The sequence below is a fragment of the Diadema antillarum genome, unplaced genomic scaffold (genome assembly GCF_040938485.1).
Source record: "Diadema antillarum isolate AM-2024a unplaced genomic scaffold, OU_Dant_1.0 seq00000549_RagTag, whole genome shotgun sequence".
NCBI classification, from domain to species: Eukaryota; Metazoa; Echinodermata; class Echinoidea; order Diadematoida; family Diadematidae; genus Diadema; species Diadema antillarum.
Genome location: NW_027271494.1, coordinates 98,822 through 120,182, shown reverse-complemented (window position 1 = coordinate 120,182; position 21,361 = coordinate 98,822). Strand labels below are relative to the sequence as shown.

At 36.4% G+C, this 21,361-nt stretch overlaps 1 pseudogene; it reads left to right on the top strand.

Annotated features, from left to right (window-relative positions):
• LOC139734819 (cysteine sulfinic acid decarboxylase-like) overlaps positions 1-21,361 on the top strand; it is a 41,664-nt pseudogene that overhangs the window by 6,543 nt on the left and 13,760 nt on the right.

Sequence of the window (21,361 nt, the reverse complement as noted above, 5' to 3'; positions counted from 1 at the left end):
TTTTACATTTGTCCATGTATAGATTCTACATATATGATGCATAAAAAATCTACACCAAGGTTTGACTTTAAAAAAATGTATGAAATGTGAAATCAGTTGAATGGAGAGAAATAAAAGCTATTTTTAATTCGCGATACCGGTACTTTTTTCTCTCTCTCTCTCATGAAATCTCTTTGTTCGCGGAAATGGTGCGCAGAGCAATAATGTCAGCTACAATGTCATTTGTGTTGGATTCACCAATGCTTGTCTGAATTTAGATCTGTTAGTGTTAAAGATGAATTGATATTGGGTCAATCAGTTCGAAGATCTGATTAAGTTATGACACATTCCCATTCATCAGATTGTATATCTTTTAACACATTTTAGCAGATACTGTATTACAAATGATGCTACAAGTATACAGTACCTGGTATACATCATTGATGAAATTGTAAGCAATACGTAAAAGATGTTAACTGTAGTTGGAGTTTACAACAATATGAAGTTTTAAAGCAATTTGATTACCGGTAACTTGTTTAACTTACTTGATTCTTGATTCTCTTGGGTAGGCCATAGACTGAGGGTTTTTTTTCCCCCTTAAATTCTGTTGTCCAGCCCAATATTAAGGCAAATTTTGCAGGCAACTTTATCACAAGGAGAGATAACCCAGTCATTGTTGACAAATTAAGTCCAATTTATTGTACATGTAGGACCCAAGTAAAGTGAGAAAATTCTAGGTACATGTACATGCCTGGATATGAATTGATAACTGGAATTAAATATATTTTGTTACATGTACATGTACAAGTTTTTTGAAAAGGATGAAGAGTTGTTTTTTATTTCCAAAAATAAAAGCTTGACTATTCAACTCAACAATCCAGTGGATTCTTGCAGAATTTTTGCAGAATCTCAGTTCTGATTCTTCTTTCGATGAAGTACAGGCCACCTTGTGGTGTATCAGCGTAAATTTGTCACATACAATGTACATGTATTATGTGTGTGTGCTTTCATTCATTTACTGTTGATACTGTAGCAGCTTTCATCCTTTCCTACCTTGGAGTCAGTTTGATCATTGCTGAGTTGAATTACAGGTTGGGTTTATATATATATATATATATATATATATTTTTTTTTTTTACATAGCCTAATTCTGCTGGTTTGATATGATTAATGTGCGAAAAGGAAATTATGTAGTAAATATTGAAATGCCAATGGGAGTTCAAGGTCTGTGAGGTGATGATATCTGCACCTCTTCCACTTTGCATTATTATTAATTGTAGCATTGACTTGCCATACATTGTTTTGAAACTTTGGAATTCTGTTAATTGAAAATTATATGTGATGAAACCTGTGCTGTCCTCTTTATCCTCTGTTATTTTTTTTATATTACAAAGGGTTAAAGTCAACTTGTTTAATTTTCTGATGCCATCATGCATAGATTAATGGAATAGTACATTGCCCAGGTTTTTAAGAAAATTTGATCTTGAACAGTATTAAAATCGTGCTGAAGCTTTGTAATTTCTGTGACACGTTTTGAGTTTTCATTTGTTTGTGTGAGGACAGTCCTTTCATCTTACGCATGAATGGATGCAGCTGTATGTGATGCATGTGTGCTTCAAGTTTCTTTGTTGCATTCATTCCACTTGTTCACTATGTTATTGCATTCACATGACTGTAATGTATAAGCCCCTCCATTATTGTACTCTCTTAGACACTCACAATGGAATTCAAGCTTTTTGTAATTATATCTCCCCCTTCCCCCAGGGCTTGCAAACCAACTTCTGAGAGGACCACCCCTCTGTCACTTTCAACGACGACCCTTCATCCCCAGGAGCAATCCAAGCGCCGTCTTTTGGATAACCGGACATCAAAGGAGGAACGTGATGCAACAAAACGGGAGTACCGAATACAAGCCGGAGGCCAAGGTTCTGAAGATGGCCGCTGCCAACGGGACGGCGGCGCCCCACACCAACGGGGGCAACGCGAAGATGACAGGCATCCTTGTCGGAGAGCAGGGAAACTGCAATAGGAGCGAGGAGGTCAGGTTCCTCCAGGAGTGCTTTAACTTGATGATTACCGAGGGCTATGTCAAGCCTCTTGATGGCGATTGTAAAGGTAAGCACCAAGAACGCATTCAGGCATCCTCGATAAATATGAAAATATATCTAGGTGAAAGAAATATGAACACACCCCTTCAATGTATGACTGGAGGGTGTGTTTCTCCCCCCCCCCCCCCCCCCCCCCCCCTCTTTATTCCTGAATTTTTGTTTGCTCATGCAAAGGTGTATCAGAGCTTGGATAGCAGTCATACAGTATGTCAACAATACAATTGTCATTATCCCAGATAGGAGCAATCCCTAACTGCAGAATCAATACTTGTTCTTTTTTTTTCTTTTTTTTTTCTATTGTCATCTTGTTGCAATATAGCGTCTTATTCTTGAATTATTTGTCTGAAATTTTGTGATCAAAAGTAATGTAATACAGTTGACTTCAATAGGAAACAATCAGTAACAAGTACATCACCATCCTCTGTAAGAGATTTAACATGTCATCATGTTTTAATCAAATGATCAACATAATTATTGTTGTACTTGACTGTATTAAATGAGAAAACTATAAAGCTGGACAGAGAATGAAATGTTGGTACAAACTGTATCTCACATGTTGACAACAAAAAAGTTCCTGAAGCAGTATTCTCAGGCATACAACCGTAGTTGGCATGAAATAGACAAGATATTCACTTTTAGCTTTTCAGAGATAAAAGAAAAGAAAAGAAAAATGTAAGTTGAATGCACAAATGTGAAGATTTGGCTAGATAATAGAGCTATAGAATATATAGCTCAATAATAAAAGAGCCAGTAATTGGACCTTTTGCCAAGTCTAATTTTAGATAATTGCCAAACTATTCAATAACCAAACCACTGCATAAAATCAACATGCTTGCGAGCTGAAATATCGAGTATTACATGTATCCAAAAACATGAGAAACAGTTTGCAACCCAAACTTTTGATCGTGTAAACATTAATGCAAAGAATTTCTGCCCTTTCTGTACACTCAGTCATCAACTTCAAGCATCCAAAAGATCTGAAACAGGCAATGGACCTTGAAATCCGTGATGAACCTGAAACGCATGACCAGCTTTTGGAACTGTGCCGGGATGTCTTTGCCAACAGCGTTAAAGTTGGTGAGTGTTGACGTATTGTTCTAATTAATTGCTATTCAGCACAATTAATAACCCTTAACTGCTGAACATTGTAAAACTGGTTGTTGTAGAAGAATGTATAGAGGAAACTGAACATTTTAAACACAGTGATGAAGGAGGTCTGTAACCTAGCCCGATATTTCATGTGTATATACCCACAAATAAATTTATGTGCCTTTGTATTCTAAGCCTGAATATTGACATTTGGTAGCCATGTGCTGGTCCCCCTTTGCCATTTCACCTTTAAACCTGTGAGAACTTTTTGAAGTCTTGTGCAGTCCTATATTACTTTGTTAGAATATCTGGCCTTTACAAAATGTATGGTTAAATGTGTAGCACTGCAAGGAAACCTGGTGTTTAAAAAAAAAAAAAATGGTCAAGGATAAATCAAATAGAGAGAAGAAGGAGCCTGAACGCCATCAACCAATCCTGAAGCCCATTAACCAATCAGAAACAAGTTACATTGAATTCATTATAGTCATTTTATACACAAGCAATAATGATTTCTTGGGAAAAGAAAATAGGATTTCAGTTTAAAAACAACGCCAGCAATCATGCTTTCATTTCATCCCCACTTTGTATACAAACCAATGGGAGAGCTGAGAGTGTTGTGCCAATGGCAGCTCCTCTTCCAACCTGTGTGTATTGATTAAAACATTAAAAAAAAAGCTTTTAAAAGTCCAGGGGCCTATTTCATAAAAGTTGCCATGAAAGCAACTGCAGGTGTTATAGCAAGTGTCATGGTAATGACAAGAATCTTGCTTCCTGATTGGCTGATGCCAAGAGAAGTTACCATTTTGGCAAGACTTGCTTTTGTAACATCTTTTATGAAATGGAACCCAGAAATGTTCTATGCGATCTCTGAATCTTATGAAACATTAAGAATTCTATTGATAGATTTGAATGTATTATTCATTGCTTGAATAAATTCAGCCTGAGCATGATGTGGAATCTCATTTTAAAGGGAATTTTACCCCAAATACATTGTATTGTGGATTGAATGTTATGCTGAAATGTTACATACATTTGTATATTTGGACTTTTATAAAATAAAGGTGTTTTTTTTCCCCTTTTTTATAGTCTGTAATGTGCTGTTGCCGATGTATGAAGAAGATGATACAACAGTTTGTGAGGTCAAAGTAGAATTTTTTTTTTTTTCAAAAGCATTTCACATACTTTTATCTACAAGCATAATGGAAGAGCACAGGTCTGTTCTTCATTCTGCAGAAGGCTGGCTAGCAAATTTCCCCATAGCATACCATTTTTATTTCTGTCAGGGGTGCATGTAAATTAGTTTTATAAAATAAAATTTGTTGTACTATTGTGACACTGACACAATCAATCCTGTACGCTGTATCTTCTGGACAAAAGGATGCCATTTTTTATTTTGGGGATACGGAGCATTATGACCTAATTGTCCGCTGATGTAGAATTTTCATGGAAATCCTTATGATTATTTTTTTTTTCTTTGCAGGACGCCAGTTAATTTAAACAGACTTAAATGCTTTGAATCAAGCCAAACTGATTTTAGGACTTCATGTGTAATGAGCCAAAGAGATGCAATTATTGTTTTCACATGTATTTTTTGTGTTTTCCCCACAGGTCACCCGCAGTTTTATAACCAGTTGTTTGCGGGACAAGACACCTATGGCCTGGCGGGCTCATGGATGACGGAATGTATTAACGAGAGCCAGTGAGTTGAAACACAATTTTTGCTTCATATTCTTTCAAATATTTTTCAAAAGGAGGAAGCCAAAGTGATGCGAGCACACAAGCAAAATCTAAATTACTCTGCTGCGCTATTTTCAAGTGACTTCAATGAATGTGAGAAGATATTAAATGCTAGTAAATGGAATAACAAAAGTTTCATCAAAGTTGGACGGGAAATGGAAAAATTGTTGAATTGAGATTTATACAAACAATTTGAGGTGGCAATAAATAAATGCAATGTCATCACCTCACAACTTCTTTTTAGTTTATGTGCAAAGTGTTACAGTAAATTTTTTTCTTCTTTCTTGATGATTTACGACAGCTTGCCCTTTAAATTCCAGTCATATTTGCTAGGTTTTGTTTTGTGTTATTTTTTATGACCATAATAATTTGATGGGAAGAAACACTTCATGTTAAAAATAAAAAAAAATTGTAGGCTCGCAGACTGGTTTGCAGATTTGCGTACATCATGTGTATGTTCAATGTTGAGTAGATGAACAGAATGGTGTTCATTTGGGGATTTCGGACTTGCTATAAACAAAACAAAACAAAACAAAACATCCATTCTAAAAACACATTATATTTATTCAATATATTCTATTCCTGAAAACTGTTTTAAAGTAATAGAGCGTTCTGACACTGAACTGAAAGACCACACTGTGGTAATGCTCATACAATGTCTGAATGCCAATCCATACAGCACCTGTTTTACAAATTCCATTTTCTGTGGACAAACACACCAAGACTACACGTGCTAAGTGCATGCCAGTGGAGGTAAAAGACAAGGTCAAACTTAGCTCCACCTCCTCGGTTGTGTTGTAGAGTTCGGACCATTTGGACACAGTGGCGTATCTAGGGGGGGGCAAGGGGGGCACGTGCCCCGGGCGCCACTCCTTGGGGGCGCAAAAAAAACGGAAAAAAAAAAACGAAAAAAAGAAGAAGAAAAAGAAAAAAAAAACGAAGAAGAAGAAAAAAGAAAAGAAGAAGAAGAAGAAGAAAAAAAACTCGCCCGGAAGGGGGGAGGGAGAATGGTGGGGGGGGGGGGGGGGGGGGGGGGGGGGCAGAAAACCAAATCAAACAAGATAAAAACAAAACATGATGATGACGCATACAAAATGACAATGTTTATTGTGTTCACACAAGAATTCCATGTTCTGTCAGCTGAAATACAAAAATTTTCGGCTCGCTCGCTGCGTTCGCTCGCCAAAATTTCTATAAATAAAGAAGGTAAGAACAAAACGTGACGATGACGCGGACAAAATGACAATGTCTATTGTGTTCACACATGTCATTTTATATTTAGCAAGCAAAATGTTTCACGGAGCAGCAGCTACAATTTCTTTCGTTCTGAAGCGATCGCCAATTGGATCAAAAGAATGCGCCAACAGTTTCGAACATACGGGGGGGGGGGGGGGGAAGGGGCGCAAAAAAAAAATCAAGCAAGATAAGAACAAAACGTAATGATGACGAGGAAATGTGCAAATTTCGGCTCACACGTTCGTACAATTTCGAGTATTTTTTTCAAGTCCACAGTCTGTTGGTATAAATCGCTATCTATAAGGCCGTCACTATTATCTTGATAAGGATTGTAAGATTAAATAAGCAAAAAATGACAAGAATTTAATGTTTCGTAAGCTGAAATACAAAAATTTTCGGCTCGCTCGCTGCGCTCGCTCGCCAAAATTTATCCAAAAAAAAAAAGAAAAGAAGAAGATAAGAACAAAACGTGACGATGACGCGCACAAAAAGACAATGTCTGTTGTGTTCACACATGTCATTTTATATTAAGCAGGAAAAATGTTACACGGAGCAGCGGCTGCAATTTCATTCGTTCTGAAGCGATCGCCGATTGGATCAAGAGAGGATGCCAACGGTTTCGAACATATGGGGGGCGGGGCGCGAAAAAAAAAAAAAAATCAAAAAAGATAACAAAACGTAATGATGACGCGGAAATATGCAAATTTCGGCTCACTCGCTCGTACTAATTTAGAGTACTAGTATTATAAGTCCTCAGTTTGTTGGTATAAATCGTTATCTATAAGGTCGTCACTATATCTTGATTAGAATTGTAAGATTTGATAAGCAAATAATGACAAGAATTCCATGTTTTGCAAGCTGAAATACAAAAATTTTCGGCTCTCTCGCTGCGCTCGCTCGCCAAAATTTATCAATAAAAAAGGAAAAAAGAGATAAGAACAAAACGAGATGATGACGTGGAAATATACAAATTTCGGCTAACTCGCGCGTACTAATTTAGAGTACTTTTGAAATTCCTTATGCAGTTTGTTGGTATAAATCGTTATCTATAAGGCCGTCACTACACATTATCTTGATTGGAATTGTAAGATTTGATTAGCAAAAAATGACAAGAATTCCATGTTTTGTAAGCTGAAATACCAAAATTTTCTTCTCGCTCGCTGCGCTCGCTCGCCAAAATTTATCAAAATTCATTACATTTAAATCACCCTCAAAAGACCCCATTCAAGTGCTTGAAAAAGCATATCATGTGGACTTGGTTTAAAGTCCCTACCGGGACGGGGTTGGGGTTGAACACTTGAAATTAGGGGCGCAATTTTCGCGCTTGCCCCGGGCGCCGTTTTCCCTAGATACGCCACTGTTTGGACAAGCATGCAAACATGCCTCCACAATCATGTAAACTTTAACTGGAAAAAAGGCCCACAATATCCCATGATTAGTTTTAAAGGATAATTGAAGTTTGCTGTCATACTTACAAAAATAGCTTGATTAGTGTTAAACCTAATCTGTGAACAAAAGTTTTTCCTCACAGTGTGAGGTCCCTGTTACATAAACTGAATGCATCGACTTCGCCTCCATTTTTCAATAAGTTAAAAGTGGAAAAGAAAATTTGTTCATATTCCCCCCTGGTTATGAAACTGATTTTGATATTGTTAAAAAGAGCCATCATGATGAATGACTAGTCCCATACAAAGTAGAATCATATGTTTATTATTCATTAATATGTTTTTATTTTCTCCAGCTGAGAGTTGTTGTTGAGCAAGACTACTGTTATGTACACGATGACTTTGTGTAATAAATCAACCATACAGTTCCCTCCCCCCCCAAAAAAAAAAAAAAAAATGCTGTGTCACCTTCCAATATTAGTTTAATATAAGTGAACATGGAACTTACTTGAATAACTTTATAGTTGCGCTTGAAGGGTTTTAAGTTTAACTTCAAGCTACAGGTTGTAATAGAACCTGAGTGAATGCTTGTTCTTCTCACTTCAAAATGCTGCAGCTGCTTCCTGTACAATAGTGCTTTGAAAAGGGGTTCGTCACATGCGCTCACTACACTTCCCAATTTAATCTTTGGAGTGGTGCTTATAGATAAAAACTACAAGTTCTATCAAGGATGATAAAGCTCTGCAAGAACAAGTTCATTGTTTTGTGGAGCAATTTCGGTATGTCATTGATGGTACATGTGCTCTGTCAATGATAAGGTGCCCATGTGAGCATCACTGATGTGGGTCTGAATGAGTGAAGGCAACTCTTGTCCAGTACATAGTGATATAGCCCAGGGCTACAAGGGCAGTTGTTACATGGGGATTTCCTTTGTCACTCTTCTCATGAGTGATCATAGTCCTACAAAGTGTAGACTGTCTGTGAACCCTGGGCTTTTGAAATTCAGTTCTTGCTGTTGCATGTCAAGTTTGGGTGGAACTCAAGGTCACTTTGATAGTAGTTCCTGACACCTTTTCATGCCATGTTTCGTATTTTATAAGATTACTGTAAATGCCCTGTTTGACTAACTTTAAACTCGCCTTTTTTTTAAACATTTTTTTTTTCATTTGGAAGAAGCTACACATTATTTGTAACTTCCACTCTTGTCTCTGTCTGTCTGTCTGTCTCTCTCTCTCTCTCTCACTTTTTTAAAATTCTAAATAATGTATCAGTAGCCAGCAATGCACTAGATTACTTTTGTTGGGCTACTTTTGTGTTTGTTACTTTGTGTTTGTTGGATAATGCATATTCTTATGCCAGTGAACACAAGCAACTAATTGGTGTGAGTATACGGTGTACATACAATTTTAAAAAAATCAATGGGATTGAGGACCTCATAGAGCTACCTGTATGTAAGGCCATGTGTCAGCCATGAATGTGGTTGTTGGAGAGGAGGAGATCTGTATCAATGAATGCAAGCAATGTTCAGCCAAGAGAATATTAATCAAAGGAGTGAAGGTTGAGGTGTGAAGTTTCTTCAGTTTGTCTCCCCTCTACGAATGAAATTTGTAAGATCTCAACTGCTGATCTATGCCAGGAAAAAAAAAAATCAATTTGAGTGAGACAAAATGACGAAAATGCACGCCTGAATGTTCAGCCAATTTGACCCAACTGCAGCCCAAGTCAGTCACATCATTGATTGCCATGGAAACAAGAAAGCTTTACAGTCCTGCGCAGAACAATATTGTTAACATTTTTTCTTCTATATCATGTACTTGAAAGTGAATAATGATAATGGGAGAACTTACCCAAGGAAGTAGGGATTAGCACAAAATGTGTCTGTAGTGTGAAATATTAATCAACAATGTCTTTTATTCTAGTTCTGTAGGAAGCATAGGAAATGTGACCTGTGATCCTTTTAATGTGTGTTGTTGAAATATTGACCATACACACACATTTGTACAATCTCTGGATTGAACAAAAGTTGCTAATTTTGCTGTTTGTATTTTTTGTGCTTGTTCAATGCACTTTTGGGTTTTAAAAGACAAACTAATCAGTGTTATTGTCTATGTGCAAGCAATTCTCAATGTACAGTGTGCTGTAGCTCATTTCTTTTACAGATGCTGAATTGAAAGCAGCCTCTTTCCTGATTCCTCTGCTTGTACATTGTACTTGGTATTTAACATGCACTTGTATAAACCTTAGAATTTGCATTACTGTAAGTCTGATTTTGATGAAAACTCTCTGGTACTCTGTTCATCTGATTTTATTAAATTATCAATTTTACCAAAACACGATGTGGAATTGCACTTCCAAATACTTCAATGGCATCATTAGGCCACATATAATTGTACATGTATGATGTAGACTGGCACAGTGATGAACCCTGTGGCCTTTTAATTCTATATTTTTCTATGCAGCCATGAAATTTGACATTTCTCTCAAAACATGAATCTTTTCCTTGTGACAACTTAAAGGCATACCTGGTAATTTACCATTTGCAGATGAAACAAAAACCCAGCTTTAGTGCTTGAAATAATTCTAAAATGTGAATTAGGGAGAAAAACAACCTATGTAACAAATTTGAACAAGACACATAGTATAATCGATGTTAAGTCAAAAGAAGTGAGATATACAAAATGTGAACAATAGTTATGATAAAAATGTTTCCAGACTGAACCATCCACAGTTACAGTTTAATGAGAAAAATAATGATATTTCTTTATATTTTAGGCTATATTGCAAAAATTTTGTAAGGTAGGATGTTTTGTGATACAACTAACTTACACATGGATGCATCAAAAGTGATATCTTGAACATTTTTAAATCACTGCTCCCAAAGGTAAACAGGGCCTTTAATGGGGGAGGGCATGTAAAACGTGATCACTAATCATGCTACTGAGGGAGACCTGTATTTTTGTGTTACAACAGAAATTATCCTTTTGAAATCTTGCCCCCCACCCCCCATAGGTACACCTATGAAGTCGCCCCAGTATTCACCTTGATGGAGCAGGAAGTCATGAAGAAGCTACGGGAGCTGTGTGGTTACACAAAGGGAGACGGCATCTTCTGTCCTGGTGAGAAAGAAAAATGAAATAGATATATTCTAAATAGTATGTGATCTTAAATTCACATTGTATATAATGCATGACAGAAACATTTGATAATAAGCCCATATTGGAACTTACCTGGTACCACCATTCTGTCTGTTGCTGATTTTATTCTGTTTCCTCCGAGCTACATTTAACTGGTATGGAATGAATCACACTTTCGTGTATCATTGTATATCAGGGTTTTTTGTAAACCATACAAGTAGTGTATTCACATTTCTGTAGGTGCTGCTGAAAAAGTAATAATTGCTAGTATCAATAGCTTACATTTCAAGCAAGCAAATGCTTTCTATGAGTTGATGGCAATACCATAATTATGCTTTAATGCACTTTTTTTTTTTGCAATTGTGAAGGCATGTTTTAAATATGTGAAAGAAAAGCCTTCTCATAGTCAGTGTTGGCACAGATTGTGTGAAGATTTTGTTCTGATATTTATCACCTTTTCCACCCTATTAAAATTCTTGCTTTGTAATGATACCGTCTGCTGAATTGCACCTCTGTGTTTGATACCGGTAGCCATATTTTGTAGATCTACCATCTTTGCCATACACACCCAGTCAAGTTCTGAAGTGGATTCAGAAATCAGACTGGCACATGGCCGCCATGGATGAAGTTCAGTGCTAGAGAAAATATGAAATAAATAAAAACATTTTCAGGAATGATTAAGGCAGAGCATGGGGAAGAGACAGAGAAGAGACAGAGAAGAGACAGAGGAAGACAAAAGAAACTTTTTATAGAGGAAAAGAATGAAGACTGTATACTGTAAAGTAGTCTGTGTTCCAACCCAACTTGTGGCAATTACAATGTAGTCCTCTTTAAGCTTTGGTGGCATATTGACGTAGAAGTGCTCACACTACAAAACGCCTACAGTGACTTGAAAAACATCATGAGCAAAGGTCAGACAGAATTGTCAATTAGATTGATGAATGTTTGCAGAAGGAATTTGGCAGATAAATTCCATTACATTCAAATGTAATATGATTTCAGCAGCACAACAAGGCAAACTGTTGGGGTAAATGTAATTGGATTTCAAACTGCTATCACCATTGATTCCTCAGTTGGTGTGGCACGCATACATGTAATATTCATAGAAGATAAACACAGCCATAGATCCGGCCTCTCTTCAATTTTGAATCTCCTTTTGAGATAATCTGATTCAACTCGTACAGCCTAATGTGATTAGTTCATTGAACTACCTGTATATTAAATTTGCTTTTTTTTTTCCTGAGGGTGGATAGCCACAATCTTCATCCAATGCTTTAATTGTCTGTCGACTCCTTGACTTGTGGGGCTTTTAATTTAATGTCAGCATTTTGCTTGATCAAAAGGGAACAATGTAGAAGAGGAATTGTCATGATTTCATTATCAATAGTGAATTGATGTTGCAACTGGGGAAATGACAGACCTTAGAAATTCAATGGCATACACTGTGGCTCACTCTGTAATCGAATGGCGTCTGTGTCTGGATACGATGTAATCTATGCTTGCAAACTTTTATAGTAACTGCATGAGCGACCATGGGCAGTTAAATGACTGGAAGCGTTCTGCCATTGTGTTCAAAGTGCAAGACATGGCAAACGTGAGAATTACTGACAGTGCATGATTTCTTAGACATGCACTGGAAATAACAACATAGAGTGTAAATTCACAACAAACTATCGTCTATGTGTACACTCTTGCCTTGTGCTTTTATGTATAAGATTATGAATTATACTATAAAAAGAGTTGTTTGTTTATCATTTTTATTGATATATTGTTTCTGTTGCCATACCTTTGTCCATCAGGGGGTTCCACAGCCAACATGTATGGCATTAATCTTGCCAGGTACCAGCTCAACAATGACTACAAGATCAAGGGCACATTTGGCTCCAAGCCCCTGGTGATATTTGCTTCAGACCAGGTCAGTGGTAATACACCATCATGCCTCAGAGCTGCCAAGTTTCCCTTATTCTCCATAAGTCCCATTGGAAAAAAGAAAGCAAGAAACAAAGAAAACATTTCAACAACAACTGCAACAACAACGAGAACAACAGCAACAATACCAACAACAACAGTGACATCAACAAGAACAAAAAAAAAAAAAAAGAAGAAGAAGAGGATAAGAGGTATCTCATCATGTCCTGGCAAGGGAATATCAAATCTTAGGAATGCTCCTTGCCTAATTGAGATACTTTACACACGCGCATATCTTTCTGATTGATCTTTGTGAACTTAACAATTTTTTTTTTTGTATGTGTGATTGCCATGTGTGTGTCAGCAGCCTCATGTTCTGATGCTTGGAAAAAAAAAAGGCAAAAGAAGACATTTTTCTGTTGCCTGAAAACATACTGCATGAAGAATGTTGCAATGAAACGTTTTTATGCCTCCGCCATGAAGTGGTGCCGGAGGCATTAATGTTTTTTCCTTTTCCTTTTTCTTTTCCTTCCATTCAGTTGTTGAGGTCTAAATGTCTTGACATCAGACGACCCATAACGATGTGATATGTTGCAATGTCTACATTTTGATGTCTACATTTTGATGCCCCTGACTCTGGAGGGTGCCGGGATACATTGTATTTTAATACGATATTGTGTTTTCTGTCTTGCCACCTACCTGTTTTTTTAACAATAATACCAGCAAGAGAGTATTTTTGTTGGATGTCCATCTCACAAATTTGGTTTATGGTAGGTATGTTTATATGAGGGGAAGATGCACTGCTCGGAATCATTTTGTAGGCCTGAATTGTTTCAGGGCAGTGGGTACGTACACATGTAAGTTTGACCAACAGTTTTTAAGAGTATTGAAATTGAAAGAAATAGAAATGAGAGGTCATACTGGCTTTACGGTGATACGACAGTACGTAGCTTTAGAAACTGCAAGCGTCCAAGTTGACTTCATGATGCAGTGCTCTGTATAATTTCTCTCCTGATGTGTTGCTTGAAATGATGGCTTGCGTTTAAATGATGCATTTGTTTTCTATTTAGATATCTGAAAAGAATGACGGGTACACACTTACATTCATATGTACATCTGTGTAGATGTGCAATGCACACTAATGTAGGCCTAATGTCACGTATTGTAGTGTTGCTTGGCTGTCAAAGTGGTCTTGGAAATATTGTGAACACATTTTACATGGTTTACAGCAACACAGGAAGATGGCTACATGTAATATCTCTCTACTCCCCGCCACAGAGCCACTACTCGGTCTTGAAAGGGGCAGCCTTCCTCGGCATCGGGACGGAGAACGTCATCAAGGTGAAGACAGACAGCAGGTGAGGATTGGCATCTTCCTCCCTCTTGAAACCACATTATCACTCATTCTCTTTCCTCAGGATGCTTTCGAGAGCATTGCAGTCTCCTTGTGTGCAAGTCCTCTCCGTCAATTTAAAATGAAGTGATTGTTGTGATTTCCAATGACATATTTTGCAACAAAATGGCCTTTTTTGAGTTCCTTATGGCCATATAGGCAAGTTATTTGTACTGTCACTGACATTTTGTGGCAGCAGTCACAGGGGATTTACGATCAGCATGCTAATGCATCGTTACATAACATTGATAGTAGGAGCTTGTGCTTCGCTAGGTGGAAGTCTGTGATATGTCTGAAATATTGGGCAGTTTGGCTCTTTATTGTGAGGGAAGATGTAACTGACAGTGGGTATTTATCTTCTGGGAAGCATATTGCATGGAGAGGCTGCTTGAAGATGAGTTCTTCAGTGAAGTAATCGGAGGATAGAGGAAGGCAGACTTGTTGGTCCTTGTATTGGTTTGTCATAGAGTGCACTGCAAACATCACACCTCAAGCCATCTCACCAAACAAAATAGATAGCAGTGCAGTGTAGCACCTGAAAACTACAAGTTGTTTCCTTGCTCGTTCAAAATGTTTCCATCTTTTCATATTTCCTTTTTTTTTTACCTTGAAAAATATTTTTGTGCAAGCAAGTTTTTCAGTAATCTGTTTTTGTTTTGTTTTATTGTGTTTTTTTTTTCTGTGATCCTACTGTACAGTTGCCATGCTAAACTTAAGGTGCTTTCTTGAAAACATATGTATCAAGTTGCCATTTTGCTGATCACTGCCACTTTTAACATCTTTTATTACCAAACAGTCATCATTTCTTGCCAATTTCATTTGTCAAACAGCGGACGAATGCTGCCCTCATCTTTGGAAGAGGAGATCCTTGCTGCAAAAGCCAGAGTAAGTGCAGTCTGCCTCTGATAATACACGCCCCATAAACTTTGAATGGGACCGACTTGATTTCTGTAGACGGTGTGTCGACTGTGCCATCATTTTTGCAATTTACTATGAGAATCATTGCTGTCGTTCTGGTATTTGCAACATACACCATGGAATGATTTATGAACTGTTAAGCATCAATAGTTGAATGAATGCAACGTAATTGAGAAATTCCTCTGAAAGTACAAGTACCGGGTACCTTTGGAAATTCTTTCGGTGATGTACTTCTGCTGTAATTTAGATGCAGATAAGAATTTTTGGTGAGGACTTTGAAGAATGACTTTGTTCATGCTTGATGATCTGTGACAATGTATGTTGATTCTGTACGTTTGTCTGCAAGCAGCCATGTGCAATCCATGAAAGCATAATATGGGGTATAACCTGGGGGCCAAAAGCTAAAAACAGGTCGAGTTGCACTCTCTCTACAAACTAAGTAGACCATGCTTATTTTCAAGTTTTTATTGTAACAAACAACATTCCATTGGTCTACCTCAAAAAATTTGTTGCGAAAGCCTCCAAATCCAAGATGGCGTCCAAGATGGCCGCCATATTTACTGAATTTGTTATTTAAATGATAGAATTCGATAGAAACATTACATTTCAACAAATGTGATGTCATATGAAAGAGAATAAAATTTTCTACAAGTTGATACATTTTTTGTGGGTTATTGTGATAACTGGATTGAGATTTTAAGGAAAAAACACTCATTTTTTGATATTTTTCTGAAAAAAAGAAAATCATGAAAATGCTTGATTCAGCATGAATCAAAGAAAGACTGAAGGATTATCTTGCAACGTTTCAAGAATTTTGTTTGACATATAATTAATATTTTGAGAAAATTAGGGGTCAGTGCCATTTTCGGTTCAGGATTTATAATGTCTCAAACTTGAAAACTCACTACGTAAAAATGGCCACTTTAGTTGTGACCAAGACCTTGTTGGTCATAAAAACGTCTGCGCGCGCCAAGATTACTACACGCACCACTGGCATTGGCACTTGTAGCAGTGCCAGTGGTGCGTGTAGTAGTCTTGGCAAATTCAGACTTTTTCTTTGACAAACAAGGGTTTGTGCCTGCAAACTAACTTTTCATACCAAGTGGTAGCTCAGGTGATACTGATCGCTATTATTTCAAAGTAGATTGTTCTGAAGCAGATGAGATGAAGCCAAAAAAAAAATTTCAAATAGAGGTAGTAGCTTGAAACTTGGCACCAATCTTGTTGTAGATACATGTAGTTTAAGACAGACTTTACAGATCAACCGCTCAAAAAAAGAAATAAAGATGACAGCCATCAAAGTTGACATAGTGTATTGCGCCAAATTAAATGTATTATTTCGATTTTGATACAATTTTGTCTGTTGCTCTATCTTAAACCGTCTTTGGTTTTTATGGACACATATTTAAAACCAGTGATATTCTACTCTCTGAATAAAAAAACAAATCGAGTGGAAGTTTTTACTTTTGATGTGAGGAGTGAATAACAGAAAACGGTGAATTTAGAGTAAAATTGGAGTGACTTTTGAGTGAAAATGTTCATTTTCACTCATTTTAGAGTGACCTTAGGCAGGGCCCCACACTAACTTTTATTTTTGGTGGCCCAAAGGCAAATATCCGACCTTTTTCAGTGGCCCGATCTGGCCACCAAATTCTTCATTTCTGACATTTTGGTGGCCCGACGTGCGTTTTTGGTGGCCCTGGGCCACCGGACCACCGTTAGTGTCGAGCCCTGCCTTAGGGATCACTCGTCACTCTTCGAGTGATCCCCGAGGTCAGTCTAAAATGAATGAAAATGAACATTTTCACTCTCGAGAGATCCTTATATCTAATAATGATGGGAAAGCATCTACCAATGGCATAAGTTCAGATCAATTGTGACACTATAACCCACATGAAATCAGCCTAAAAACAACATAAGAAAAATCTGATAACAGTAGATACAGTTTCAGCGTGCTTATTTGTGAATGTGAATATACAGCACGAATAATCAATTTGGACAATTTTATTCGAACAATATATGGGTAATTCCATGAAGTTGGGGCACAAAGTGTTACATTTTAGCATAACTCAATACTAATTATGCTATACATTTATTGTTTATAGGCTTTACATTTGTATTGAGACCATACATTTTCCTGGAAATTTTGTGCCATTCAGACTCAATTTTGATGAAGTTATCTTAAAAAAATGTAGCGGTGTCCTGTAGCATCGTGACGTGTCCATGTAGCATCGTGATAGTTCAACTCTGGTCCTAAAAGACAAATTAATGCAATTAGCTTGACCAAAATTTGATATAATATGCATAATTACTAGATTAGTCAGATAGCTAAATATCTTAACTTTCATATCCACAGTTTTACTTTTACAAGAAAATTACACAATTTGTCACTATGCTACGCGATGTCCACCAAATGTAACAAAAAAGGACACCGCGTAGCATCGTGATACATTTTGTAATTTTCTTTTAAAATTAAAACTGTGTACAGGAAATTTGAGATATTTTGCTATCTGACTAATCTAGTAAATATGCATATTGCATCAAATTTTGGTCAAGCTAATTGCCATAATTTGTCTCTTAGGACCAAATTTTAAAATATCACGATGCTACATGGACACATCCCGATGCTACAGGACACCGTTACATATTGTTTAATAACTTCATCATAATTGAGTCTGAATGGCACAAAATTTCCAGGAAAATGTGTGGCCTCAATGCAAATGTAAAGCCTACAAACAATAAATGTATAGCATCATTAATATTGAGTTATGCTGAAATGTATTTTTCAAATATCACGATGCTACATGGACACTGCCCCAACTTCATGGAATTACCCATATATACTAAAAAGTAATTTCGCACAGCACATTTAAGAGCAAAGCTGAGAAATTGCCGCCATGTCGGATTTTTTTATTTTTTTATTTTTTTTTTTGGGGGGGGGTTCAGATCAGAAGGGCTTTCAAGGACATCTGCGGATCAGACATTATTACACATATACCATCATCATTCACGTTTCTACAACAGCAGAGTAACATACAAGTAAAAAAGCATATCTTTGATACAGAAGCATTTCTTTTTTATCAAAGATTGGGCCTTACCCAAACACTGGAATGAGCTCCACCCCCCCCCCCCAAAAAAAAAAAACAAACAAACAAACAAACAAAAGACCCTCAATATGGTTTACACTAGTACAATATCGTTTGGATGTATAGAAACATGTAATAGACAGCAATATAAGAAGATTAAAAAGATATATCAAATTATAAGTTACAGTGTATAAGTTGAGATTTAACTTTCACGCAACACGCTAAAGGTATTGTTTACCATTGGGGGAGATATCACATTCGATTTATATGTGCAGGTTATCCAGTTGTATCACAAAGCATTCTACCATGTAAAAAAAAAATTATAATAAAGCCTAAAACATACGGAGGTAACACCATTTCTTTTCAAAAAACCATAACCATGATAACTGTTAACAATTTAGTATATAAAAAAAAAATTCTTATCAGATCTATTTAGTATATGTATTAGCATTAATGATACTGATTTAAGTTTGCACATTAGTTGTTCTATCCCTAACTCACAGTTTAGAACTAGTTTGAGGAATTAAGTAAAGCTGGGTTTTTGTTTTACGTGCACTAATGATAAATAATGCCTGAACGACAACCTTGATTAATTACTGCCATCGTGAATTTTGTGTGGATACCGGTACTATTTTTATCGCTAAATATTACACATTGGCAAAATTTGTGCCAAATTCCAAGCTCCTATCTTTTTTTGGAAAATACTTTCTGTTCAATCTTATCTGCCTCAGAACAATCTACTATGATGAAATGCTACAGTAATAGTGACCAGCGTCACCTACCACTTGGCATGAAAAGTTAGTTTGCAGGTACTTGCAAGTCACTAGATCATAACAATATTACGTGTGACCATGTAAACACATTGCATGCAAAATTTATAATGCATGAATATAATTTTTTCAAGTTTTAGATGTTAACTTGTCAACATGACTTTGAAATATGAATATGAATTATGTCTCAATCTCAGTAGATCTCAATCTCAATCGTAGGTTTCAAAACAATTCTTCAGTTCCTTTTTGATAAATATTAAATCATGCATTTTTACATTTCTTCCTTTTTTTCAAAACAATATAAAAATATGTATTCCCTCCCCCCCCCCAAAAGAGAAGCAAATAACCCCCCCCCCCCAATTTATCACAATACACAGCTAAAGTGGTATCAACTTTTCACGAAGTTTTGCTCTCCTTCGTATGACATCAAATTTGTTGCAATCCAATGTCTCTATCAAATTTTATGTTTGAAATGTTAAATTCAATAAAAATGGCGGCCCTATTGGACCGCATCTGTACTTTGGAGGTTTTTGCAACAAATCTACTGAGGTGTACTTACGGAACGTTGCTTAGTATGCTTAATATTATGTATGGTCTTGTTTATAGAGAGAGTGGAACCCGAAAAGTAAGCACGATCTTGGATTTGACCCTCTGTGACGTCTTTGGGAACAGATGCTTGCAAATATATATTATGTAAAATGGGATTTCAAGTTTGAGACATTATAACTCCTGAACCAAATACAATACTGACCCCTAATTTTCTCCAAATATTGATTATATTATGGGAAAGATGTTAATTTCTGCATGGTTTTCATAAACATTTTTACTTTTTTTTTTACTTTTTAGAGAAATATTCATGGTGCATTCTGAAAAATGTCTCCATAAAAACCTAAGATGGTTTGAAATACCATTAAAATGTTCAGAATATATAAAAACCATATAAATAGACAGCAAAACAGACAAAATTGTATCAAAATCAAAATGATACATTTACTTTGGCGCAATACACTATGTCAGCTTTGAGGGCCTGCAATCTTGAATTTTTTGAGTGATTGATCCAAATTTTGTTTTAAACTTTCTATAGCAAGGTTAGTGTTTCAAGCTTCTACCTCTATTTGAAAGATATTTTTTTGCTTCATCTCATCTGCTTCAGAACAATCTACTTTGAAATAATAGCAATCAGCGTCACCTGAGCTACCACTTGGTATGAAAAGTTAGTTTGCAGGCACAAACCCTTGTTTGTCAAAGAAAAAGTCTGCGTTTGCCAAGACTACTACACACACCACTGGCACTGCTACAAGCGCCAGTGCCAGTGGTGCGTGTAGTAGTCTTGGTGCGCGCAGGCTTTTTTCACGACCAACAAGATCTTGTCACAACTAAAGTGGCCATTTTTACATAGTGAGTTTTCAAGTTTGAGACATGATTACTCCTGAACCGAAAATGGTACTGACCCCTAATTTTCTCAAAATATTAATTATATGTCAAACAAAATTTTTGAAACGTTTCAAGATAATCCTTCAGTCTTTCTTTGATTTATACTGAATCAAGCAATTTCGTGATTTTCCTTTTTTCAGAAAAATATCAAAAAATTAGTGTTTTTTCCTTAAAATCTCAATCCAATTATCACAATAACCCACAAAAATGGCATCAAATTGTAGAAAATTTTATTCTCTTTCATATGACATCAAATTTGTTGAAGTCTGATGTTTCAATCAAATTCTATCTTGCAAGTAACAAATTCAGTAAATATGGCGGCCATCTTGGACGCCATCTTGGATTTGGAGGCTTTCGCAACAAATTTTTTGAGGTAGACCAGTGGAATGTTGTTTGTTACAATAAAAACTTGAAAATAAGCATGGTCTACTTAGTTTGTAGAGAGAGTGCAACTCACTCGTTAAGTAAGCGACTTTTTGGGGTTTGGCCCTCCGGTTAGTACTATTTTTATAGACTGATGATAAGCCATGTACGATTCAACATGTAAGATATTTACATAGGAATACCTTGTAAAAGTAATTGTTGTGAAACACAATGGCACCATAAGTACTTCACCTATATACAAGTTGTACTGTGGTATGTTGATTGGATGAATGCATCGCATTAATATTAGTAGAACTTATCAGTGAAAGTTTCAGGAACTTTTTCACTTTTTTTTTCACTTTGTAAAATTTCAGTACTGTTGTTTCTTGATGAGAAGGCCACAACAGTATGTGAGGTCACATGCATAGAGCAATATATAAAAAGTATAAAGAAAATTCTGCATACTTTCACTTTTCTTTCATAATAAGAGAGCACTCGACTTGTTTCTTTTTCAGAAGGCGTGGGAATATACCCTTAACATGTACGTCTGGTATAAGTTGAGGGAATGTGTACGTTAAAGAAAAAGAATGAAATGTTGTGGATTTCTCTCTTTATTTTCTTGTAATCATTCTACGCATATGAAATCACAAACTGTAGTAGTCTTTTCATCGAGAGATAGCAGCACTGAAACTTTAAAAATTCATCACTTTGACCAGATTGTTCGATTTTTCTCAAACCTGCATTGTTGTGTTGTACTAATATTGCTGCATTCACTCAGTCTACACATAACATCATTATGTAGGTGAACTTGTCCTTTAACT